Consider the following 8,698-nt stretch of genomic DNA (forward strand, 5'->3'; position numbering starts at 1 on the left):
ATTAGTGCCGGCTTTGGCAACCACCTTAAAGTGTCCAATTAGGTCGAAGTGTCCAATCAAGAAATCTCTGGAAAGAAATTAGGGCAGAATCTTTAAGCCTAATTCGCTTCGGAGCAGGGTAGAAAAAGTAACGCAGACAAATTCACATGATGTGTGGGTGGGGCGGAGAATTGTAGAAAACAGCGTCTGAGAGTTTAGGGTTTGGTGCTCCTGTTATGATACTGCACTTAATACAGTCAAACAATTACCCACTTGCCTGCTCACCTGGAGTGAGACGCAATTGACCCTTGAAGAGCAGACAAGTGGCAAAGTCAAAATACATTCAGTTTCTTCCCCGTAAGAGCATCGTGCCTGTCTGTCATGCCTTCATTATCCTGTTAATGTTTCCAGTTTCCCCATATCAACGAAAGTAGTTAACTTTCTGCCAAATGAGCAGATGCAGTAACAATGCAATCCTATAACAGAAAGTACCACTAAGATCCATCTTTCTTACTCCCAGGCAAGTGTGTGTGTATAGGATTGCAGAGAAATTCAAAGCCTTAATATTTAAAAAATATACCTCCGCTATGTTTCATAAGATAAACAATTATCCCACTTTAAAGCTCTATTTGTAGGTGTTGTGATGAGCTCTTTTTGGAGACATCAGCAATCATAACACAGTAGATCCTGCAAGCATTTTCTGCAAGTGATTCTGGCCTCAGTCCAATTTCAATAATAGTTGTTGTTTTAATTTGGAAACAACTGTTTCTAATGTATCATCAAGCTCTGAGCTCAAAAATCTGACAAGTCTGCTCCATACTTTCACTTAGCCAGTTGTCTACACTTTATTTTCTACAATGTTTTTGTGCTTAATATGCCCCTCCCCAGGGACGTGTGTGGTGCTGTGGGTTAAAGAGCCTAGGGCTTCCGATCAGAAGGTCAGCGGTTCAAATCCCCGCGACGGGGTGAGCTCCTGTTGCTCGGTCCCTGCTCCTGCCAACCTAGCAGTTCGAAAGCACCTCAAAGTGCAAGTAGATAAATAGGTACCGCTCCGGCAGGAAGGTAAACGGTGTTTCCATGTGCTGCTCTGGTTTGCCAGAAGCGGTCACATGACCTGGAAGCTGTACGCCGGCTCCCTCGGCCAATAAAGCGAGATGAGCGCTGCAACCCCAGAGTCCGCCACGACTGGACCTAATGGTCAGGGGTTCCTTTACCTTTACCTTTTATGCCCCTCCCCAATTAAAAACACCCGTATGCCATTTAGCTTTTTCTTTTTTCGACTTCTTTAATACACAAGAGGTTTTTGAAACTATAGTTCAGTATCGGTCAGTTGTTTTGCCAGCGGGGGGGGGGGGGCAGCTGTTGAAAATTACTCATTGCCACTGAAATGTTGCTAATATTTTTACAGTACTCGGCTGTCAGTTTTGTGACTGCAGAATCAAATATTTAATATTTGTTTTACTTCTAGATTATCTGTAGTAGGCAAGTACATATACATACCCTCCAACATTTCTCTGATGAAAATAGGGATGTCATTATTATTATTATTATTATTATTATTATTATTATTATTATTATTCCATTTATACCCTGCCGATCTGACTGGGAAGCAAAATCTATCCTGTGTTGACATATTTAAAATGTTATTAATTCAAACATGCAAATTAAAAAACATATATAAAAACATAGTAAAACGTTAAACATTAAAAAAACTTCCCTATAAAGGGCTGCCTTCACATGGCTTGGGGGGTTAGATAATTCTATACCCTTCTCCATTTCTCAGATGAAAATAGGGACGTCCTAAGCAGGACATTTCAGGATCAAATCAGAAACCAGGACACCTTCTGTAAATCTGGGACTGTCCCTGGAAAATAGGGACACTTGGACAGTCTGCATATGTAACCTTTGAGGCAATATATGACTTAAACTGCGGCATTCTGCATTCCACTGGGTTTATTCTATAGCCTTGGCTTTTCAGCCTCAAGCAACCTGCTAAACCGAAGGCGTTATGAACAATCTGGCAGACTGCCACGCCAGGTTGTCATGTCATGTAGGTTACATGTTGTGTAGGCCTGCTCCAAAGACATAATTTACTATAATTTAACTTGCAATGGCAAATGGGTCAACAGGGCTTTTGTTGCACACAGTTGACAATTTCATTAATTATAAGAATTAAAGCATTTAGAACAGGAAAAATTTGTGCGGTGTGAGGCTGAGACACAAATGTCTTGCTGTCCTTTCCAGATTTCCTGCCTCCGCGCTGTAGAAACATTGGTTTGCCTGTACTAAAAAAAAAAAGGCAAAAAAAGAACACTCCTCTTTTCGGCCATAGTGTCTTGTATCAATACTACCTGTAAATAATTATATAATATGAAACAATGTAAGTAGCAATTTATCCTTCAAACGCACAGGTGTTAGTGATAGGCTGCATTGTAACAGTTGGGCAAAGGACCTCTATAACGTCACACCATTGACGAAGATCTAGAACAATGTCACAATTATATTGCACAGTGTAAAGTATTTTCCCATATGAGAGCGTAAGTGGAGCTGTTGTTTACCAGCAAAGAGAACCAGACATCTATGGGAAACTCACAAGCAGAAGTCAAAAGGCAATAGCTCGCTTTCCTGTTGCTTCTCGGCAGTTTCTATACAGAGGTATAAAGGCTTCTCAAGGTAACATATAGTTATCGTGATTTGTAGCCATTCATAGGATTAACTTCCAGGAATTTATGTCTATTTTCCTGCTTGCAGGCTTCCTATAGGCATCTGGTTGGCCACTGAAAACAGGATGCCATTGGCAAGCAAAAAGCAGCAAAAAGGACATTCAAAGACCTTACTGATGCCCAGATGAGGGGTGAGTGGGGTGGAGTAGAAACTTTTGCAGTCTGGGGGCCGCATTCCATTCGGGACAACCTTTCAGGGGCCACATGCAAGTGGTGGACGGGGCCCAAGGCAAAAGTGGGAGGACCCACAAACACACATTGCACCTTTATATACACTAGTGGCCAAAATTGTGGAAACTTTTTGGAAAAAGAGTATTTCTGAGGTTTGGTGGCACATAACACCACTTTTTTTTTTTAGTAATACCATAAAATTATATATCAGTGCAAAGATAAATTAATGTAGACTGTAACGCAACAAAGTTTGTTCAGTTATCTGTATTCTATCAAAAGTTACAGCCAAATAACCAGAAAAAGGAAACACGACTTGCTTAGGTTGGTAGGCAGTAGCTTTCCTTCATTTGAATGTAGCCAATGAGCAAGTGTGTTTAGAGAGCCAGTCAGGTGTTAAAGGTAAAGGTAAAGGGACCCCTGACCATTAGGTCCAGTCACAGACGACTCTGGGGTTGCAGCGCTCATCTCACTTTACTGGCCGAGGAAGCTGGCATACAGCTTCTGGGTCATGTGGCCAGCGTGACTAAGCCGCTTCTGGCGAACCAGAGCAGCGTGCGGAAACGCCGTTTACCTTCCCGCGGAGTGGTACCTATTTATCTACATGCACTGTGTGCTTTCAAACTGCTAGGCTGGCAGGAGCCGTGACTGAACAACGGGAGCTCATCCCGTCGCAGGGATTCGAACCGTCGACCTTCTGATCAGCAAGCCCTAGGCTCTGTGGTTTAACCCACAGCGCCACCAGCGGACATACACTTTTTCCAAAAGGTTTTCACAATTTTGGTCACTAGTGTAGCTTACACTTGCACACTTCTTTCTGTTCTCCATCCAGGAAGGCCGAAAGGCACAGATCAGCAAGGCCAAAACACTCAGTGACAGTGCAAACAGGGCTGGTGAGAGTCAGAGCCAGGGAGAGGCGCCGAGCTGAGAAGAGTTCGAGCAAGACAGAGTAGTTCGGAGAGCCTTTGTGCAACTCTCCTTTGCGCAACTGTTATCTTGGTTCCAAGATCTGAGGTTCCCCACTCCTGATCAAGGGAAACAGACACAACAGGAAGAGCCATGGTGCCGTTCTCTTATAGAAAATTAAGCTGGTGTTCTCTCAAGCAGAGATTTCCCTCTGCCTCACCTCCCACAGTGAAAAGATAGAGCTCAGTAGGGAGAACATGAGGCTGTCTCGCCAAGAGTGGTGCATGCTCTGGTTATCCCCCCGCTTAGACTACTGCAATGCGCTCTACGTGGGGCTACCTTTGAAGGTGACTCGGAAACTACAACTAATCCAGAATGTGGCGGCTAGACTGGTGATTGGGAGTGGCTGCCAAGACCACATAACACCGGTCCTGAAAGACCTACATTGGCTCCCAGTATGTTTCCCAGCACAATTCAAAGTGTTGGTGCTGATCTTTAAAGCCCTAAAGGGATACCTGAAGGAGCGTCTCCACTCCCACCGTTTAGCCTGGACATGGAGGTCCAGCTCTGAGGGCCTTCTGGCGGTTCCCTCCCTGCAAGAAGTGAGGTTTCAGGGAACCAGGCAGAGGGCCTTCTCGGTAGTGGCACCCACCCTGTGGAACGCCCTTCCATCAGATGTCAAGGAAAGAAACAACTATCTGACTTTTAAAAGACATCTGAAGGCAACCCTGTTTAGGGAAGTTTTTAATGGTTGATATTTTATCGTGTTTTTAATATTCTGTTGGGAGCCACCAAGAATGGCTGGGGAGATATAAATAATAAATTATTATTGTTATTATTACTCTTAAATCTCAGGTTCCCCTCAGATTGGGCAAAACATTCCTAAATTGTCAACTCTACAATTGTATGATTCTATGAACACATTGGAACTATCGCCCTGCATTACACATTGTTTTGTGCACAAAGCCCTGAACTCAAGATGGTAACCTAGATTTCAACAGACAGCAGTTATATTAAAAAAGATTGGAGTAAATAAATGGAAAAATTGAATGTCCTCGACAACCCTATACTACCATTAGCAAAATCCCAACCAACGTCAGTAGTTTATTTAGGAAATTCCTGTGGCAAGGAGGGCACATAGAACTATCTGGAAGCAGCAGGAGGTAAATTATGTTTCATACTTGGCAAACGATACACAAACCTAGCGAGGGAGAGGGAGCCGATCTTTGTGGCATCCTTTTAATCAGCAATCACATAGATCATTTCAACTCTGCTCCCCTCCTTTTGCCATTTTAAACTCTAGCAGACAACACAAAATATTGACTATGAAAGCAGAATCCTTGTTCCTGACTGTCAGACGAAAGACAGCTAAAAACCAGCGTTTCGTGGAACGAGGCCTGACATACTTCTGTCTGACTTCTCTGCTCATATTTGGATGAGGAAGACTGGAATGCCCTCAGGGAGGTCAGCTACCAAGTCACATCTGATTTAATTATCAGTGATAGGAACATGCAAATTTTGGTCCCGACTTCCACTTGAGAGATTAGCGCCTCAATAAATTCTGAGGAGGCCTCGCCAACCAGCTGCGTTATCCCAACACTTCTTGAACCAAAGAAAGGCAACAATTTGTACCTTTAGAACACAACTCCCTTTGTTTAGATTTCCCCCCACTTTCACTAGCCCCCAAAGTTTAACACGACAGACCACGTAGGACACCACACTGCCCAAATTCAGCTGTCTTGAAGCGCTGCAGCTAGGAATCGAGGACAAACTACCATATCTTAACTAGAAAACCACCGTTAGCGAATAGGTAAGTATGCACCTCTACTGGCTTGTCCACCCCCCCAAGCTTTTTCTGTCGGTTTCTAGTATCCCTGACTCAATCTGAAAGACCTTGATAATCTGGCAGCCCTAATTTTAATCCAGGAAAAGGTGCTCCTCAGTGGCGTAGTGTGGGGGGTGCAGGGGGGGCCAGCCGCACCGGGCGTAACATCTGGGGGCGCGCGCTCGCACTCGCAGCTCTCTGCCCCCTGCTAAAATCCACGGGTTAGGGGGCGCAAATTACTTGCCTTGCCCCGGGTGCTGACAACCCACACTATGCCACTGGTGCTCCTTCAAAGTTCATGTGCAAAATCTTAACCTAAAACCATAGGAAACTGCCGTACATGAAGTCAGATCATTGGGCGGTCTAGTTCAGTGTTTTCTACACCAGGACTGAGGGTCTGCAGCCTTCCAGATGTTGCCAGACTTCAGCTTCCATCATACCTGGCCATTTGACATGCTGGCTGAGGTTGGTGGAAGTTGGGAGTCCCTATCCCTGGACTACTGACTGAAAGCAGGTTCCCAGGCTTTCAGACAAAGCATCTTGCTTTAGGCTACCCAGAGACATCGCTGGAATTCAACCTGGCACATTCTGCATCTGTGCTGCCATTGAGTGAGGGCTGAAAACACCAGGAGGGAATCTCAGCCCCAGCATCAATTGCAGCTCTCTGGGTCCTGCTAGCTAGGGATGATGGGAGTTGTAGTCCTAGCTAGGAATGCTGGGAGTTGTAGTCCAACAACAACTGAGGACCCAGACTCTTCATCTCTGCCCCCCCCCCCTTCCAGTGTTTAAGTTTGCTGAAATGTGTCCTTGAAGCATGATAATGCCTCTTAACTTTCCTGCATGCTGGGTGTGCATAGCAACTTTTGCCTTTTGCATGGCTGGCCTGCAGCCTACCTTATACAAGGTATGATTCACACCTGTTGCTCTGCCGGCCATGGGCATAGCCAGGATATTTTGGAGGGGCAGACAGAACCTCAGTTTGCAATGTATCTTTATTGAATTTTATTGATTGGGGGCAGACACCCCTCCCTGCCCCCCCCTGGCTCCCTTGCCCATGCTGCCGGCTTTGGCATTTATTTATTGCCTCAGGTCCTGCCTACTATTGGGCAAGCCATAATTAGCTCAGTCAGTAGAGCATGAGACTCAAGGTCGTGGGTTCGAGCCCTGCGTTGGGCAAAAGATTTCTGCATCGCATGGGGTTGGACTAGATGACCCCCGGGATCCCTTCTGACTCTACCATTCTGTTATTCCATAATCCGGAAAGTTGCCCACGAGGGTATGCGACCCGGGGGAGGGGGCAGAAAGGGTTTTCCCCCATCCCCGACTCTGCCTTACACACAACTGACTGAGGAACGTATACCCCATTGATCTGAGTGGGATTCGCCTTGGGACCCACTCACACGTTACTAAATTCCGGAGAAAGTCTTGTTTCCTGCCCACAGGGCTGGGAGAGTAAGAGCCAGCTTCCCCTTGTGGGGTGGGCGCATCCCAGCCCCATTCCCACCCCGGGGTGGCGAGAGGAACAAGCCCCACGCCATGAATGCAACGCCGCTTTTTTCGTTTCCGAGGGAAACGCGCAGAGACACGGGATCATCACACTTCGCGAGCTGTCAGCTCTCCGAGGGCTGACTAATCCGCTTTAATCATCTTGAAAGGGGGCCAAGTAGTCGCTTTCTGCGGTTTTGTCCTGGCCGAGGCACTTCCTTTTCCAACCGCCCTTGTCGCCGCCGCCGCTGGAGAAACTAATCAGCTCTTAATGACCCACGTGCAGGAGATGAGAGGCGCTCAGTCCCCCTCCCCTCGAAAGGACCAGAAGCGCGGAGTCGGAAGGGGTCCCAGGGTCATCTAGACCAACCCCGCGTAACGCGCGCCCATAATCTCTCTCTCCCTCCCCTGGAAACTCCCATTTCTATCCTGCGGGCCTCCCCGTTTGCCGCGTTACGAAGTCCCTGCCTGCCTGCCTGCCTCCCGCTCCGTCCAGTCTCCGCCTCCGTCCGCGTCGCGCTGGCTTTTGCAAAGCAACCCCCTCCGGGCAGGGAAGAGAGAGACGGGGAGGAGGAGGAGGGCCGGAGGGCGGCTGGCCGGGCCGGGGGCGCGAAGGGAGGAGGGCCTCACCTGCCAAGCGCGGGCTCGGAAGACCCAAAGCGAGACGCCGGCGAGGCTGCGGCGCTTCCCACGGCGAGAGGCGGCCTGTGTCCTCGAGTGACCCGGTCGGGGGCGGGAGGGAGAGCGAGAAGGAGGGAGGGAGGGAGGGAGGCAGCGAAAGGGAGAGCGCGCAGGCGAGGGAGTGACACAAATGGAGCAGGACGCCGGGTTCTCTGGGCAAAACAGAGGCGGCTCTTTCCTCGCTGGGCGCATTCTCTCTTCTCTCCCCCCCGCCCCCGCTCCCGCTCCGCTTTCTCTTGCCCCGACACGCGCCGGCTGTTTCACACGACAGGGCGAAACTCGCAGGCTGACGTTCGGGGATGCAGGCGCCAGACGCAGCTGGATTGCCAGCCCCTCCTAGCCCCTATATATATATATATATACACACACACACACACACACACACACACCCCTATATATATATATATACGCACACACACACATACACACACACACCTCCTAGCCCATATATATATATATATATATATATATATATATATATATATATATACACACACATACACACACTATATAAATGTATATACACTATATATACCATATATATATAGAGAGAGAGTTTTTATTAAAGTTTTTTTATGTGTGTTGCAGAACACAGGGAAAGGCACAGTACATGGACTGCCCCTCCCCTTATTAAAGTATATGCCGGCACCTATCCTGGCCATGTTTCCTCGAAAAGGGGCCAGTTCAGGGGGTGGGAGGGAGGCAGCTGCCCTCCTAAATCAATACAAAGCAGTACAGATCTGAAGTTCTGCCCCCCCTAACAAAAGCCTGCCCCCACCCCTAAGCAAAAATCTTGGCTATGACCATGGGCCAGTTCCCCAGTTGGGTGTGTGCATAGGGTTGTATCTTAAAACTTTAAATTGCCCTGCAGCCCAAGTTCTTAGCTGGTGGTGCCCTCAGGGCAGAGGCCTCATTGCCCTGGTCCATAGGA

General features: G+C 47.6%; 1 protein-coding gene across 1 annotated transcript in view; it reads right to left on the reverse strand.

The window, feature by feature from the left end:
• The window catches only part of THRB (thyroid hormone receptor beta), a 178,150-nt gene extending 170,331 nt beyond the window's left edge, over positions 1–7,819 (reverse strand). The window contains exon 1 of the mRNA XM_083468469.1: positions 7,717–7,819. The gene's annotated coding sequence lies outside the window, so the exon portion shown is untranslated. The remainder of the gene's footprint in view (positions 1–7,716) is intronic.
• Between the last annotated feature and the right edge of the window lie 879 nt (positions 7,820–8,698).

Source organism: Podarcis liolepis, assembly GCF_965112155.1.
Source record: "Podarcis liolepis genome assembly, chromosome: 12".
Lineage (NCBI taxonomy): Eukaryota > Metazoa > Chordata > Lepidosauria > Squamata > Lacertidae > Podarcis > Podarcis liolepis.